The 15,539-nt window shown below is 36.4% G+C and overlaps 1 non-coding gene across 1 annotated transcript; it reads right to left on the bottom strand.

Moving 5' to 3' along the window:
• Window positions 1-13,870: 13,870 nt before the first annotated feature.
• Window positions 13,871-13,977, bottom strand: LOC116662344. Its single transcript, XR_004318380.1, has one exon. It is a non-coding gene; the product is annotated as a U6 spliceosomal RNA (small nuclear RNA).
• Between the last annotated feature and the right edge of the window lie 1,562 nt (window positions 13,978-15,539).

The following is a 15,539-nucleotide window of genomic DNA, read 5'->3' as shown; positions in this document are numbered from 1 at the left end:
ATTTAAAAAAATTTTATAGTTATCACAAAATATTGGCTGTATTCTTCATGTTATACAATACATCCGTGAGCCTATCTTATACCCAATAGTTTTTACCTCCCACTTCCCACCCCTATACTGCTCCTTCCCATACCCTCCGCCCCTGAACTGGTAAGAACTAGTTTATTCTCTGTATCTGTGAGTCTGCATATTTTCTGTTATATTCACTAGTTTGTTGTACTTTTTAGATTCCACATATGTGTGACATCATACAGTATTTGTCTTTGTCTGACATATTTCACTTAGCATGATTTTGGACCCCAGCCATCTCTCTTTCAATCAGTGCTAATGACTAACATATGTCATCTATTATGTATTCAGTAGTTATGTAGGGATGAAGTCTGTTTCATGCAGAGTATCTGATTATAACATCTCAAAAGATGAATCCTTTGTGAAAATGAAATAGTATCATTTTAATTGAACAGGTAAGTAGTTGTAGGATTCTTTTTATCTTTTAAAAGAAAATTTGACTGCCGTGCTATTTCTGTTACAAAGCCTGATTTTTGCAATACATATAGATATCATCAGAAAAAGCTGGGTTTTTTTTTTTACCAGGATATGTTCCTCATTATTTTCTTCTCCTGGAGGACACAGTTCTTGAGTCTTCCCTTCATTTCCATAAGTTCTGTACCAGTCAACCCATTGGTATTATGAAGAGTTAATTTATCATTAGCACCAGCCTATCAATAAAACCATTTTCATGGGGAAGCCTAAACGATCCTATGTTATTGTAAAAGAGCACAGTTGGAATAAATTATAATTACGTTTCTTTTATGCTGAAATGAAAGGTTATTTCTTCAGATCTTTACTCACATTGAAGTATTAAACGTGGATTCTAATAAGCCACATTCAACTTTTTTAATACACTATCTTTATTGGTTTCTTTCTATTCTCCATTTCATTTACTGATCTGCATTTCTGTTTATGCCAGCATCCTCTAATAATGCCATGACTTGCTCAGCAAAATCCTTTTGGCGACTGACCAAGCTTATACAATGTGCTTTCACATAAAAGCTTCCTCGTTGCAGACTGCTATGTGAACTATTTTGGTAGGGATTTTATAATGCTGCTTTGTAATTAAATGAATGAAAATTAAGGATCCAATTTCAAATTAGCTTGTACAAAGTCATTATCTATCATTCTGACCAGAAAAGCACTAGGCCCTACATCATTTGAATAATATGCTAGTGGAAAAGGCATGTCACTTATTCTAAGTCTTAATATCATATTAATATTTGGACACAGTCTAATGATATTTAATAAAATCTAGGCATATATAAAAAGCACAAATCACTTATCAAGATTTATTTCTTCAAGTATGATAGCATGTACAAGCTGCCATGTAATTTACTAAATAAAAATACCACTGTAATTTAACCTAAAGCATTTGGAATTCGCTCATCATCGTGTATTTTGAGGGAGAAATGTTCCTAAAGACTTAAATATATTTCGTGATGAATTTGGAGCTTTTAAGTTGCAAAAAATTCAAGTGTACTTGTGTTTTATCACTCTTTCCGATAAAAAGACTGAAAAGCAATTAATCTCTCATGGATATAAATATAAAAGTGAATCATTTTCCTAAAATAGACAAGTACTGTGCACAGAGATCCATAACCCATCTTCCCTGATAACTTCCATGAAATATTATAGTACCTTCTTTTGTATAGTGTTTGCTAAGCATAAATTAAAAGTAGCTGAGTGACAATCCCAGTGTTCGACAATTTTCCCCAGTGTTGATTTTTAAAATTCGTGAATATATGCAATAAATATTATATAGTGTTTATTTTTCCCTGCCCAAATAAGCGGGACCTACATTAGCACTGGGTCATAAATCCAGCAATGCATTATTTTGCAGTTGGTGCATGGGCATGCATGCACACACACACAAAAAGAGACAACTTCTTGACAACTAAAAGGAACTCACCAGTGATCAGTCACTGGTGTCAGAAGTAAGAAGTTGTTAAGGGAGTGTTGGTAAATCCCACCTCCCACACACACTCTGCTGACAGCTGGAACGTGATCCCAGCAGAATTAAAAGGAAGCAAATATGTCAACCATAATGATAGTAAAATTAATGCTTGAAGGAGCAGCTCTGCCTTTCTGTCACCTGGCCCTGCTGATTATATAGGTGTTCCATTTCTTTCTTTCTTTCTTTCTTTTTTAATGGAAGTACTGGGTATTGAACCCAGGATGCTGTGCATGCATGCACTCTACCACTGAGCTATTCCCTCCCCCAACCCCATTTCTGTTGACAAGTAGTATATACATCTGCATTTTATATCTCAGAGATTGATTAAGATTTCAAAAATGGAGCAATTCTGGATGATGATCAGCTCCAAGATGTAACCATGGAATGAGTGGTTAAAGGTCAACATTAAAGTCTCCTGAATTTCCTGTGGGTTAGTCTACTTTTATAATAAGTATTATTGCGCTATGTGGTAGGCAGAATTCCAAGAAGACTCCGATGACTCCTTAAAAAAATTTTTTTTTCACGTATAGTTGATTTACAATGTTGTGTTAGTTTCTGGTGTATAGCGTAGTGATTCAGTTATACATATATGTATTCCTTTTCATATTCTTTTTTCATTATAGGTTTTTACAAGACATTGAATATAGTTCCCTGTGCTATACGGTAGGTCCTTATTGTTTATCTATTTTATATATAGTAGTTTATAGCCAATGACTCTTTTACAATCTCCTCCCCTTGAGTCTGTGTGGAATCTGTGAAAGTATGAAAATTCGCTCCTTTGATTATGTCATATTTTATAGCAATAGGGATATTGTGGATGTAATTGAGTCATCACAGTCATCCTTAAAAGAAACTGGACTCCTCCTAGAGAAAGTGATTTGAAGCATGACAGGGATTTGATGCAAGAGACATTCATCCATTGCTGGATTTCAAGATGGAGGGATCCATGCCTCAAATGACATGAGCTCTACATTAGAGTGTCCCCTGGTTTACACCAGGCAAGGTAACTGGGACATTGGTCATACAGTTACAAGGAACTGAATCATGTGAACTTGGAAAAAGATCTTGAGACCCAGAGGAGAACAGAGCCTGACTGACGCCTTGATTTTATCCTGGGGAGAACCTGTGCAGAGAATTCAGCTACATGCTACCCAGATTTCTGATGTACAGAATTGTGAGCTAATAAATGAGTGTTGTTTTAAGCTACTAGATTTGGGGTAATTTGTTATGCAGCATTCAAGGACTAATATAAGCTATACATACAATAAAATGTACTCATTTCACATTTATAGTTTGATGAATGTGAAAAATGAATACACCACCACAGTTAAGATATAGGAAATTAATGTCATGCCCCAAATTCCCTTAGGCTCCTTTGCCGTCAATCCATCCCCCAGCAGCAGTCACCCACCTGTCTGATTCCTGTCACTGTCTGATTTCTGTGACTCTGTGTTAAATCTTGACTCCTTCTCTCTCTCTTTCTCCCTAGTAATATGAGGACAATTATTTTTATAGTCTTCTATACAAACAGAAAAAAAGTTTTAAATCACCATTCTGAGTACATAAAATAATCTCCCAAAATACTTGTTAATTTATTAATTCAAAAAATATTTGCTGCATACTGGTTCTTTGCCAGGATCTGTTTCAGGAACTGAGATAATACTAATAAGCAAAATTGTTAAAGTCTAGCCCTTAGGTAGCATATACTTCAAAGACTGTGGTAGGTTGATGTTTTTTTCTCATGGTGTGATTGGCTCCCTGGTTGGGAGTCCTCTAAACGGCACTGTTGGGACCGTATAACCCCTACTAGCCTCATCTCAGGCATTAGGATAAAGCTAAGTAGACCAAGGCTCAAGTTTTCAAAATTAAGAATCAAGTTTGGATTCATATGTGGAATCTAAAAAAAAAAAGAAGACAAATAAACTTAAATATAAAACAGAAACAGACTCATAGACATAGAATACAAACTTGTGGTTGCCAGTGGGGATGGGGGTGGGAAGGGACAGACTGGGAGTTCGAAATTTGTAAATACTGACAGGTATATATAGAATAGATAAACAAGATTATACTATATAGCACAGGGAAATATATACAAGATCTGTGGTACCTCACAGTGAAAAAGAACGTGACAATGAATATATGTATGTTCATGTATAACTGAAAAATTGTGCTCTGGAAATTGACACAACATTGTAAACTGACTATAACTCAGTAAAATAAATTTTTAAAAAAAGAATCAAGTTTATTTTCCTGCATAGTTCCATGAATTTGTATATAAGATGAATTAACTCTATCTTTGATCTTTGTGCAGCATTTCATTTCGTTTGTCCTGGGTCTGAGGTCCAGCTGTATCCTTCAAGGAACATGGTTCTCAACTCTGGTCCAACACTAGAATCACTGGGGAAGACATTAAAAAGTACTGATGTGCATTCCTCCTCCATTTGGCTTAGGCCTGGGCATTGATATTTATTAAAAGCTCCATTGTGTCTAATCATTCTAATTTGCAGCCAAGGTATGAAGACACTCCTCTAGTTTTTTAATGAAATAGTGTCCTGCTGTTTGAACATGTATCTGTGGTGGGGTTCCTACTTTCTGTTGTTCAGCAGGTATGCAATCTTTACTATATCTTTCCCATCTATGGCAATCACTGAAGCCATGGGTTGAAAATAGTTTGTAGGATGGAAGGAGCCTGGGGTCTTGAATCACTGAAGGTGAGGTCATCCACTGAATATTGCATTAGACTGTTGTAAAGACTGCTGGTTGCGGCTCAGTGTCTATTCTCTCCTTCATCCCTACAAACAGAATTTCTACATACTTGAGGATGTCAATATGTCAAGATAAAAAAGTATATGTCTTGGTCTCCTTTAAAGTTAGGATTACTTTAAGCAGACATATAAGCAGAAGTATTCAGGATTTCTTGAAAGTTTCTTTTAAAGAGTTTGCTGCATCTGACCTTACTGCCTTTTCTTCCTATATGAAGGTAGATGTAATGGCTGGAGTTTCAGCAGCCATGATGTAACCATGAGGATAAGGATCACACATCCTAAGGATGACAAATGAAGACAATAATGGAGACTTGTTCTCTGATGACATTGAAAGGTGCTGTACAGTCCTGGTGTAAAAATCTATAGATTTTTAATTACATGAAAGGAAAAAATCTCATGTAAACCAGTATTTTTAGGTGTCTAGTACTAATAGAATAATATAATTCCTTTTTAAAAGAGTGTTTTCTTTTGGTTTCATTCATTTTCATTTCTTCCTTTTTTTTTTTAATGGAGGTACTGGGGATCGAACCAAGTACCTCATGAATGCACAGTATGCGCTCTACCAACTGAACTATAACCCCCCCCAGAATATAATTCCTAATTCATACATTCCTGATGTCATACTTCCCATGCTTTCAAGGATCTTATCTATTACCACCCACTGGCTCTTCCTGACACCATTTGTCCATCTATCTGCACTACTTTCTGTGGCTTGGTGTTTAGATCTTTGTTATTTCCTCATGAATCGGTCTTGTCTCTTGATCCTTGGTCATCCTCAGTTTGGTCTTTTTTGCCTTTAGTGGAAAGCTGTCACATTTGATCAAGGTTAGCGAATATATACATTTGATCAAGGTTAGAGTGAATATATAACAATCGCTTCAAGGCAATTCTAAAATGCTTCCTAGCTAATGTGAATACAAGAACTTGATTCTCTCAGTGTGTTTTCTCTGTTCACTTTCCTCAATACCAAATTTAGACGGTCTTCCCAGCTCCATTTTCAGGTGAAAGTGAAAAGAAATAGTAGTATATAGATTATATGATGGACAACACCCTGTGAAATCCATCATTCAAGCACTAGAGGAGATTGGATAGTGTGACCTATGATTTATAGGTGGGAAGACACCACTTATCATCTCTAGGAAGACCTGTTATAGCTACTGGCTTTGCTCATGCTGTGTAGTATATTGTTTTCCAGGTCAGGTAAATCTCACATTCTTATTAAAGTTGTTTATTTCCTTTGTATAGCCTTGAAAGTAGGAAAATAATAAAAGGTGCACACATGGTAACTCATGAACTAGTAACTTTTGTTCTCAGTCTGAGAGGTTGAAAATGAAAATTGTGAACTTGTGGTACCCAGCATGTTCTGGTTGTTTGAAGAACATCACCTGATGAAAGCAGTGATGAAGGGAGAAGATCCACAAACAGTAGGAAAGCCACAACTGTGGGTGGCTCTGTGGCTTCCAATTTGCCCATTATCACCTTGAGAGAGAAAACCAAGTGAAATGGGTAGCTTTGTGTGTTTGTTAATTCAAACCAGAAAAAGAAAATGTGTAGCATCACCTACGGAAAGTCACATCAAGAAAAGTCAATATGTTTTTCTAAAGTAGACATATTTCCTCCAGAGTCCTGATGTTCCTGTGCCTAGAAGATCTTGCATTTTTGGTGCAACTTCATAAACTCTAGTTCTTAAGGTTGAGTTGATGAAAATGAACGAGTCTGTGCAGTGAGGTCCTTATGTTGAAAATCCAATTAATAATTAAATATTTTCACTTGACTGGTCTTTTTATTTTCTTTCAGTAGTATTTTATGCTAACATGACTGTTAGTTCCTTGAAAGTCTTCAGTTAGAGTTCCTCAACCTCTGTTAGAAAACAAAGTTTATTTAGAGATAATTTGTAATCATTTGTGTTTATAAAAGAAAGTAAACTCATGGACAAATGAAAAACACAAACTTTGCCCTCAAACCATTTTAATCATTAGCTTGACCTCCTTAATCATCAAATTGTTAGGTTCTTAAAAAAAAAACCACCAGTAAATAGCTAAACTGAATATTATATTCTTTAATCTGCACACCATTTCCCAGCCATTTCTTTGGGCTTTGGGGGCAAACTTAGCATATTGAGATGGTCTGAATCCCCTACAGCAATTCTGCACAATTTTGACCAATCAGGAGGAGGTGGTAGTGAGTCAAGAGAAAAGGGGAATGCTGTGTTATCCTATTCTAGGTTCCAACACCAAGGCCAGGCTCATACTCATCGATACTTAGAAAGTACCTAGGTTAATCACTTGTTAATGGTAGATTAAAAAAAGAAATCATGGTCAGGGTATAGCTTAGGGACCAGAGCTAGGAAGTCAACCAGGAGACTAGAGATGAGGAAGGTTGAGGTCCGGTAGAAATGAGGTGAAAGGGATGTCATACATTCTGGGAGGTGAAGGTCAAGGAACAGGTTCAAAACCTCAATTTGTTCTGCATGAAGCTAAAGCTGGAGCTGAAGTAAAGCTGGAGACTTTTACAGTCAGCTTTAAGGTTGACACCTGCCATACCTGCTGTGGAAATTTTAGGACTTAAGGCAAAAATACCTTTCAGTTTTGACAAAGGCTCCTGACATTCTGGGGAATTTCATCTGGTAGTATCATAACCTTTATGGCCTCCACCATTAAGTTTGTTGATCATTTTTTTTTTTTTTTGTGGGTCACTGGGAACAAAAAAGAAAAGTGAATGAGTGGGTCTGGGATCAGGGGGAGTAGCCAAGCTCTGGCACTGACTCCTACAGAAAAATGACGCCAATGCCAGTGTCCAAAGGACTGGAGATGACCCAGACTTTCTCGGTGTGGCAACAGCTAGGTAATAACCCTTCCATTTCCAGGAACTTATCTTATGGAAATAATCAAGGGTGTGCCCCAAAGTATGACTTTCATGTTCTTCTCAATATTTTTTACGATAGAGGAAAGCTAAATGCCCAACAATAAGAGAGTAGTTATGTAGGTATGTGACATACACTCATATGAGGAAATGTATGTGCAAAAATAAAATTGGTGTTTTAGAAGAATATTAACAAAGGGAAAGGTAACTTCACCTCCTTATTTATTTTAATGGAGGTACTAGGGATTGAACTCAGGACCCTGTGCATGCTAAGTACTCACTTTACCACTAAGCTATACCCACACCCCAGTAAAGCTAACTTTAAAAAAAAAGATTACATAGAAGTACAGTACATAACAGTAGCATTTTCCCCACACCCTATCCCTGTTGTCCTGCACTGTTCTCGATAACAGTACTTAACACTATGACATATTTTTTATTTACTTGTTTATTTTTATTGCCTGTATCCTTTCCCCTCTTTAGAATATAAGCACTATGAGGGCCGGGACTGTTCTGTTCATTGTTGAATCCCCTACTCCTAATACAACGCTTGGTGTATGGTGGGTGCTTAATAAATATCCCTTGCATGAATGGCTGAATAATTCTAGTGTGTGCTGTAGGGCAGCACAAAGTATAGAAGCACAGAAGACTGGCTCAAACACAGTCTGGATGATGATTAAGGAAGACTTCCTGGAGGAGGTGATCCCTGAATTGATGTTAAAGCATGGGGAAGAGAAAGACTCCTGGAGGTGTCCTATTATTTACAGACTGTCCAGAACCAGAACAGGACCACATTCTTAACCTGAAATATCACTTGTGACCTAGACTCTTGTTGATGTGACCTCTTCACTAGGTGGACTTCCTCAGAGTTGTCTGCCTGTGGGATACTACAGTAGATTGCCTGGTTCTTGTGAAGGGGCCAACCTCTTGGTTGAGTTCTTTTCCTGTTCGGTCCTTAATTAGTTTCGTCTCTTCCTCCACCAGCAACTGATACTGAAATCTTTGCTTGGTTTTCCTCCTTCTCTCTCCATATTATGATTTACCCTCTTCTAGTTTACCTCATGCTCCAAAAATCTTATAACTAATATGATATCATATAGGAAGCTCAGAATCATTAGATAATATTATATGGTGAAATATTTCACTATGACTTGTGAGCAAAACTAGACAGAATTATTTTCTAGTAAAGTTACTTTCCTTTCCTGTATCAGACACCTTAATAATTGAATAATAATATCAACAACAGTAATGACTATAAAAATAACAGCCCATAAATTTGCACAGCATTCTAACGATACATGTTCAAGGCCCTTGTGTATGTTATATCATTAGAACCTCAAAAAAGCTCTGGGAAGTAGGCAAGGCAAGGCTAATTATCACCATTTTATGGAGAAGAAAAACAGATAAAAATATGGATTGTGACTTTTCCAGTTTCACAAAACATCTTAAAGGCCTGAGACACATGAGAAATTAGATTTTAAAAAATTCTGAAGTAGCAACTTACTTCTAAAAGAGAGAAAAAAAACTACATACATTATGTTAATACTCTATAAAGGGGAGGGGAGAGAGGACACAAGGAATTTGTGCCAAAACACAGAAAGTGATTTTTTTTTTTTGGTCTTTATTTTCTGTTATGATGAAGAAAGATAGATTTCATTTAGTTTAAAAATTACATAAACCAAAAAATGGATTGCGTTCATGTAGTTTCAAGTAATTTGAATTGGAGTAAGTGTTCTAATAAACTAAATTTGTCCAATCAAAGGATTATTTTTAAATATGACAAAAATATTTGAGTGCTGCTAAAACAAACAGGGAATATAAGATAAACACATTAAGAAAGGAAAATAAAATTCCATTTCAAGAAGGTCACTGTTTATCGTATTAGGCAGCAAAGAAAACAAAATGAAAATGTTTAATTTTGGTTATCCAATTAAGATAAAATAAGTTCTGTAGTAATAGAACGGATTTCTTCATGAATTAAAATATAAAAATTTAATCTTCAGTTTTAAATATTATATCTCAAAAATTAAACTCTACTAATAAACTAATCAATATACGGCCCCATCTTCATTAAGGAACTAGATTTATAAATGCTGTATTATGTTAAACACTTTATTATTCAATATAAGTGTCACGAAATGAAACACTTAGAATGTGGGCTAAATGTATTTACATTCCAAGTAGCACTTTGCTAATATTAAAGCTGCAGGATCAAGTTAAAATTTTGTTATCAGTATTAAAATTAGTCATAGCCCATTTAATTATTTAAGAGAATTATAATATCATCCAAGGTAATTAGATAGGTTGAAAAATCAATTATATAGGAGCCATGTAAATTGTGAACATAAAAAGAACATTTGATATAGATCCAGTACAAATGTACCTGGTCCTTAGCCAAGACAAAAAGCACTGAGGTAATTCCTGCCAAAATTTATGTAAAATAAAATTACATGGCATCTAGTTGTATTGTAGTAATGTTGACATAACGAAGAAAGTTTAATCTTTTGGAATAATTGACAAAAATATTTAAAAGCGTGTCAAATATGAAAACAAATATATGTATGTATATGCAAGACTGGGACATTGTGCTGTACACCAGAAATTGACACATTGTAATTCACTGTACTTCAATAAAAAAAAAAGGGTGTAGAATTTTATGTGAGGGGAACTTAATGAAGTACAAAATGAAAATAATCAGAGTAAAAATCTAATGGAAGAGACTCTCCAAAGTGCATAGTTTCTATTCCCACACTCCACACCCAGCAAAACAAAAAGTTTTGCTTTCTGTTGACATACTTTACATTTGAGTGAAAATATTGTACTAGAGATACAATAATTATATATAACAAAATGATAGACCCTCTGAATTGAAGGAGACCTTGCATATCATCTGACTGAACCCTTTTAGTTTGCTGAGGCAGAGCAAGAACTCTGTGTGACTCTCCTAAAGCCACAGGACAGAGCTGGAACTAGAATCTAGATTTTTCTCTCTCCTGGTCAAAAACTCATTCCTCTGTAACATACTGCTTTACATTTGAGACAAGAGTGCAATTGTACAAAGCATTCCAGGCTTTGAGAAGTCAAGTTAAACATAAAGATGACAATTTCCAGAATACTAAACACAGAAATGCTCCCCTTACACCAATGGGCAATGAGGCATTGTTATAAAAAAAAAAATCTATACTTCATAAGACCATTGCATCAATTCACCTTTCTTCCCCTGAATTGCAAAGCACTTTCCTTCTTTGGATCTGGATGATCTGATGGGAAACAGGACACATATTCAATGAAACCCTTTCAATGGCAGTCAATGAAATTCTTTGCCAGCATTAAAGAAGCAATTACTTTAACTATTTTAAAGATCGATATTTGGATCAATTCACCTGCATCCAAATCCATGGCAAAGATGACTGAGAAAGATTGGAATCACTGTGCTTTGATTTATTTTAGTGAAAATATATAATCATGACTGAGGCTTAATCTTGTCCTGTGTCCAGAAGTTCCTTGATATGCTTCTGAAATTCACCTGCTGCCAAATTCATGAACATGTTTGCATATTTCTACAGTCCCCTGTCTCTTGAAACATATTTTCATTTCTTTGACATATCCTCATAGACAGCCTTTTCAAAATTCACTAAAATATTATCCTCGTTTATAGCCAGCCCTTCTGTCCTCCTCCAACACATAAGGCACTCTCAAGAGTAGAAAACAACAAAGCCAATTGAGAGACAGATGTTTATAGATAGCTAGATAAGCTCACAAGTTCAGTAACTCACTCTACTCTATGCATTTTAAAGCTATTTGAGAATAGTCAGAACATCCTCAAATGTTAATTCAATGTCAAATGTTTTCTTCTATATGCAGTAATAAGAAAGCAGGCCAGGGATAGGCTATGCCCAGAAGCCTTAAAGAAAATCACTCAGAAGTTGCTGTTATGGATTGAATTATGTCCCTGCAAGAATTCATGTGTTCAAGTCTCAACCCCCAGGACCTCAGAAAATGACCTTAATTGGAAATAGGGTCATTACAATTGGAATTAATTAAGATGAGGTTATTAGGGTGAGCCCTGATCCAATATGACTGGTGTTCTCACAAGTAGGGAACATTTGGATGCAGAGACAGACACACAGAAAGAAGATGATGTGAAGAGATGCAGAAGACAGTCATATAAGAGCTAAGGAGAGAGGCCTGAAACTGATCCTTAACACATAGCCCTTAGAAGAAACCAAAACTGCTGACGTATTGATCTTGAATTTCTAGCCTCTAGAATTGTGACACAAAAAATTTCTGTTGTTCAAGCCACTCAGTTTGTGGTACTTTGTTACGTCAGCCTTACTAAATTAATACAATTGCCTATCTGCAATTTCAGACAAAAACAATACTTTAAAAAGTCACTTAAATAGACTTTACATTGATTAATCAAATATAAAATAGGGTCGATGGAAGTGACACCTGATAAGGACTTTAGTGTATATGGTAGACTTTTTTTTTTAGTTTAATTAAGAGAGATCTCTAGACAGACTGGAAAATTCAGTTAAAGAAAACCTCACTTTCTTAACAAATCTGGTTTTATAATTCAAAATATATTTGATGATCCCCTAAAAGCCATACACTACGGATAGAGTGGTAAACATAAATCAGCTGTTATTTGCTCTCATGAAGCTTATAGCCATGTGGAATATAATTGTGTGTGTGGGTTGATTTTTTTAACAACAACTTTTTAAACTGATGTATAGTCAATTTATAATGTTGTGCTAGTTTCTGGTGTACAGCAGAGTGATTCAGTTACACATATATATTCCTCTTCATGTTTTTTCCATTATAAACTATTATAAGGCATTGAATATAGTTGCCTGTGGTATGCAGTAGGTCCTTGTTGTTTATCTCTGTGTTGGTTTTTAACACAGATTGAAGAGGCCAAGGCAGGGAAAAGAACAGGCATAGAATCCAAATTTAAGTAACTCCACACATTATTTCATTTCATTTTCACCACAATTCTATGAGATACTATTATTGTCTACATTTTAGAGATGAAAAAGCTCAGGGTACAGAGGAAATAAACTGAGAAGCAGTGAAACTGAGGTTCGAATCCAGATCTGTAAAACTCAAAGCTGTGTTGGTTCCATTCATCAACTTTTCAGAAAGAGAGGGAGAGGGGAGGGTATAGCTCAGTGGTAGAGTGCATACTTAGCATGTACAAGGTCCTGGGTTCAATCCCCAGTACCTCCATTAAAAAATAAATAAACCTAATTATCTCCCTCCAAAAAAATGTAAATGAAAAGAAAGGGAGAAAGAGACAAGGACAGTGTATGCACCTGCATAATCCATATAGCATTACACATGGTGATTTGGGATTGCACTATTAGCACATGTGTATCCGAGGTAGATCAGATACGAGGTAAAGTACTACACCTGGGAATTAGATTCATCTCAAAGACACATTAATATCTAAACACTGATTTTTTTTTTAACTTAGCATCTAAAAACATTCCTGTTTCTTAGCACCACATTTCTGTCAACGGCCCACATGGACTCTATTACTTACCCAGATTTCCATGGAAATCATATACTCACTACTAAGGTATTGATTACGTATATCTCTTCTCCTTCAAATGGGAATAGAAAGCACTTGCCAAGGTTGGTCTTGGTCAATTAACAAGATAGCCTCAGAAACTTGATTTATCTACACCTGGAGATGAGCCCTATGGGCCAGAGATGAACTCACATTGACTAAGTACGCAAGCAACAATCCAGAATGCCCCCAAATTGATGGACCACCAAAAAATACAAGTCTCACAGTGGAGGGAAAGCTCACATTGACATGACCAAAGCATCCTCTTCTCGTAGCAGCCCTACCGAACAGAAGGAGAGTTTGAGGAATGAGCAAGGAGTAGTAGTGAGATGAAATGAATATGAAATGACAGCTAGCTCTGAGAGAACCATTGGTCCATTTCTGCGAGAGGGCCTAAAGAACCCTACGGCCCTGACACTGTTCCCTGGGCACTGCCAGGATGAGTATGGCCAAGGCCTTGGCTGTACTCTTCCTATGCTCCCATCTGACAGCCCGCTTCCTCATGGACCCACTCTTTCCTTAGACGTGTTCATGTATTTTGTTAGTTTTGCTGTAGCCTGGGAGCCATTTTCTTTCTTTAGTTCGTCTTTGCCTGTCTATGACCTGGTCCATGAGGCCTTGATTTCATAGTTTCGTTTTGTTTTGTTTTTCTAATTGAAGTATAAAAATATGGACCACTTCACGACTTTGTGTGTTATCTTTGCACAGGGGCCACGCTAATCTTCTCTGTATCCTTCCAGTTTCAGTATATGTGCTGCTGAAGCCAGCACCGATTTTATAGTTTTTACTCTTAGAGGGGAAAACAATTTTCCATGTACTTTCGACAGCATGCAAAAACCTTACCTCCTTAGTTTTCAGATACAATTCTCTCTTTTGTAGTTTTCGCCTTTTGGGTTTTTGTGAAAACTCCCTGGCTATTTTTAGAGTTATACCATGTCACTTTCATAGAAATTTTAAACTCCTTTAATGGTTGGAGATTCACCATATTTTCCTAATGTGCATTCTTATTTATGTGAGAGAGGAAGAGAAAAAGATTTTCACATGGGAACCGATTTCAAGTTTAGAGTGATACTTGACTGGTAAAAAGGGAAAATAAATATTAGTCATGTGATGTTTACATTTTCCACCTTTTTCTCATGTGTATATAAATAATACATTTTATAGCTATACATATATATTCAAATTTCATATCGCTTGGAGTCTTCTCTTACCTTTGTGCCATAGATGGATTTCTGGAAAGTTCATCATAAAATGTAGTGCCAAGAGCCCTAGAGATGAAGTCAGCAGTCTTGAGGTCTTCACTTCCTTCCTGTGCTGGTTGGCTGGGTGGCCTCTGGCAAACACTGGAACACTTAGTGCCCTGGCCCTTTCACTTATAAAAAAAAGTGTCATGCGAGGGTGTGGGTGACAGCAGGACAAAGGTCTTTAGGTTTGACCAGGATCAGGAATCCTGGGGGAAGTGACAGGGTGCTAGGATCACCAGGAAGTTCTTATAAAAGGGATAATAGTTGAACCATCTAACTCAAAGAGCACTTGTGAAGAGGGCCACATGAAACTAGGTAAGAGGAAGTAACTTGAAAAGAATTCGTTGAAACATTTGTTTAGAAAGGAAAGGGGAGGATAGTGACTTTGCTTCTGACACTGTCCATGATGTATACCAATGATGCTAAACCTACAGAAAACTCTAGCCTTATCTAGAATTTCATTTTTCCTTTGGAAACCATTCCAGATTTTCTTTAGATACACAGTCCTATGCGCTATCACTTCTCTGTTAACAACCCCCAAATCTGTCTTAACCATAACTTTCATCTTGAGCTACAGAATGGCATATCTCCACTTGGACGCTTACATGCACGACACATTCAGCGTCGTTAAAGAAGTCATCGTCTCATCATCTTCTACATCAAACTTTCAAATGCAAACAATTTCTTCTCTTAATACCTCAAGTATGTAACTGCAGGGTTAATTGAGACTTTTTTTTTTAATACTGTGCTCAGTGATTTGTCAAGTTCTGTGTCATCAAATACTCTTATCTCCTACTCTTACTTTCATCCCCCTCTTTCCTTTCCTCTTCAACCATCTTATTTCGGTCCCTCATAGCTTATTATCTGGATTATAGTAAGTCTCCTCCCTGTTAACCCTCTTTCACTTGTCTCTAATACTTCTTCCACAACCCTGGAGATAACCCTGAAACATACATCTGATCACAGTACTCCTCTGGTTAATCCCCTGCAGTTGGTGCCTATTGCCTTCTAGATAAGAATATAGCACAACAAGGCTTTTCAGGATCTGGCTCCAAGCAGTACCATATTTCACCACAAATATATTTCAG

This window comes from Camelus ferus, chromosome X (assembly GCF_009834535.1).
Source record: "Camelus ferus isolate YT-003-E chromosome X, BCGSAC_Cfer_1.0, whole genome shotgun sequence".
Taxonomy (NCBI): Eukaryota; Metazoa; Chordata; class Mammalia; order Artiodactyla; family Camelidae; genus Camelus; species Camelus ferus.
Note: the sequence above shows the minus strand (reverse complement) of the source record. Positions and strands in the feature narration are given on the sequence as shown.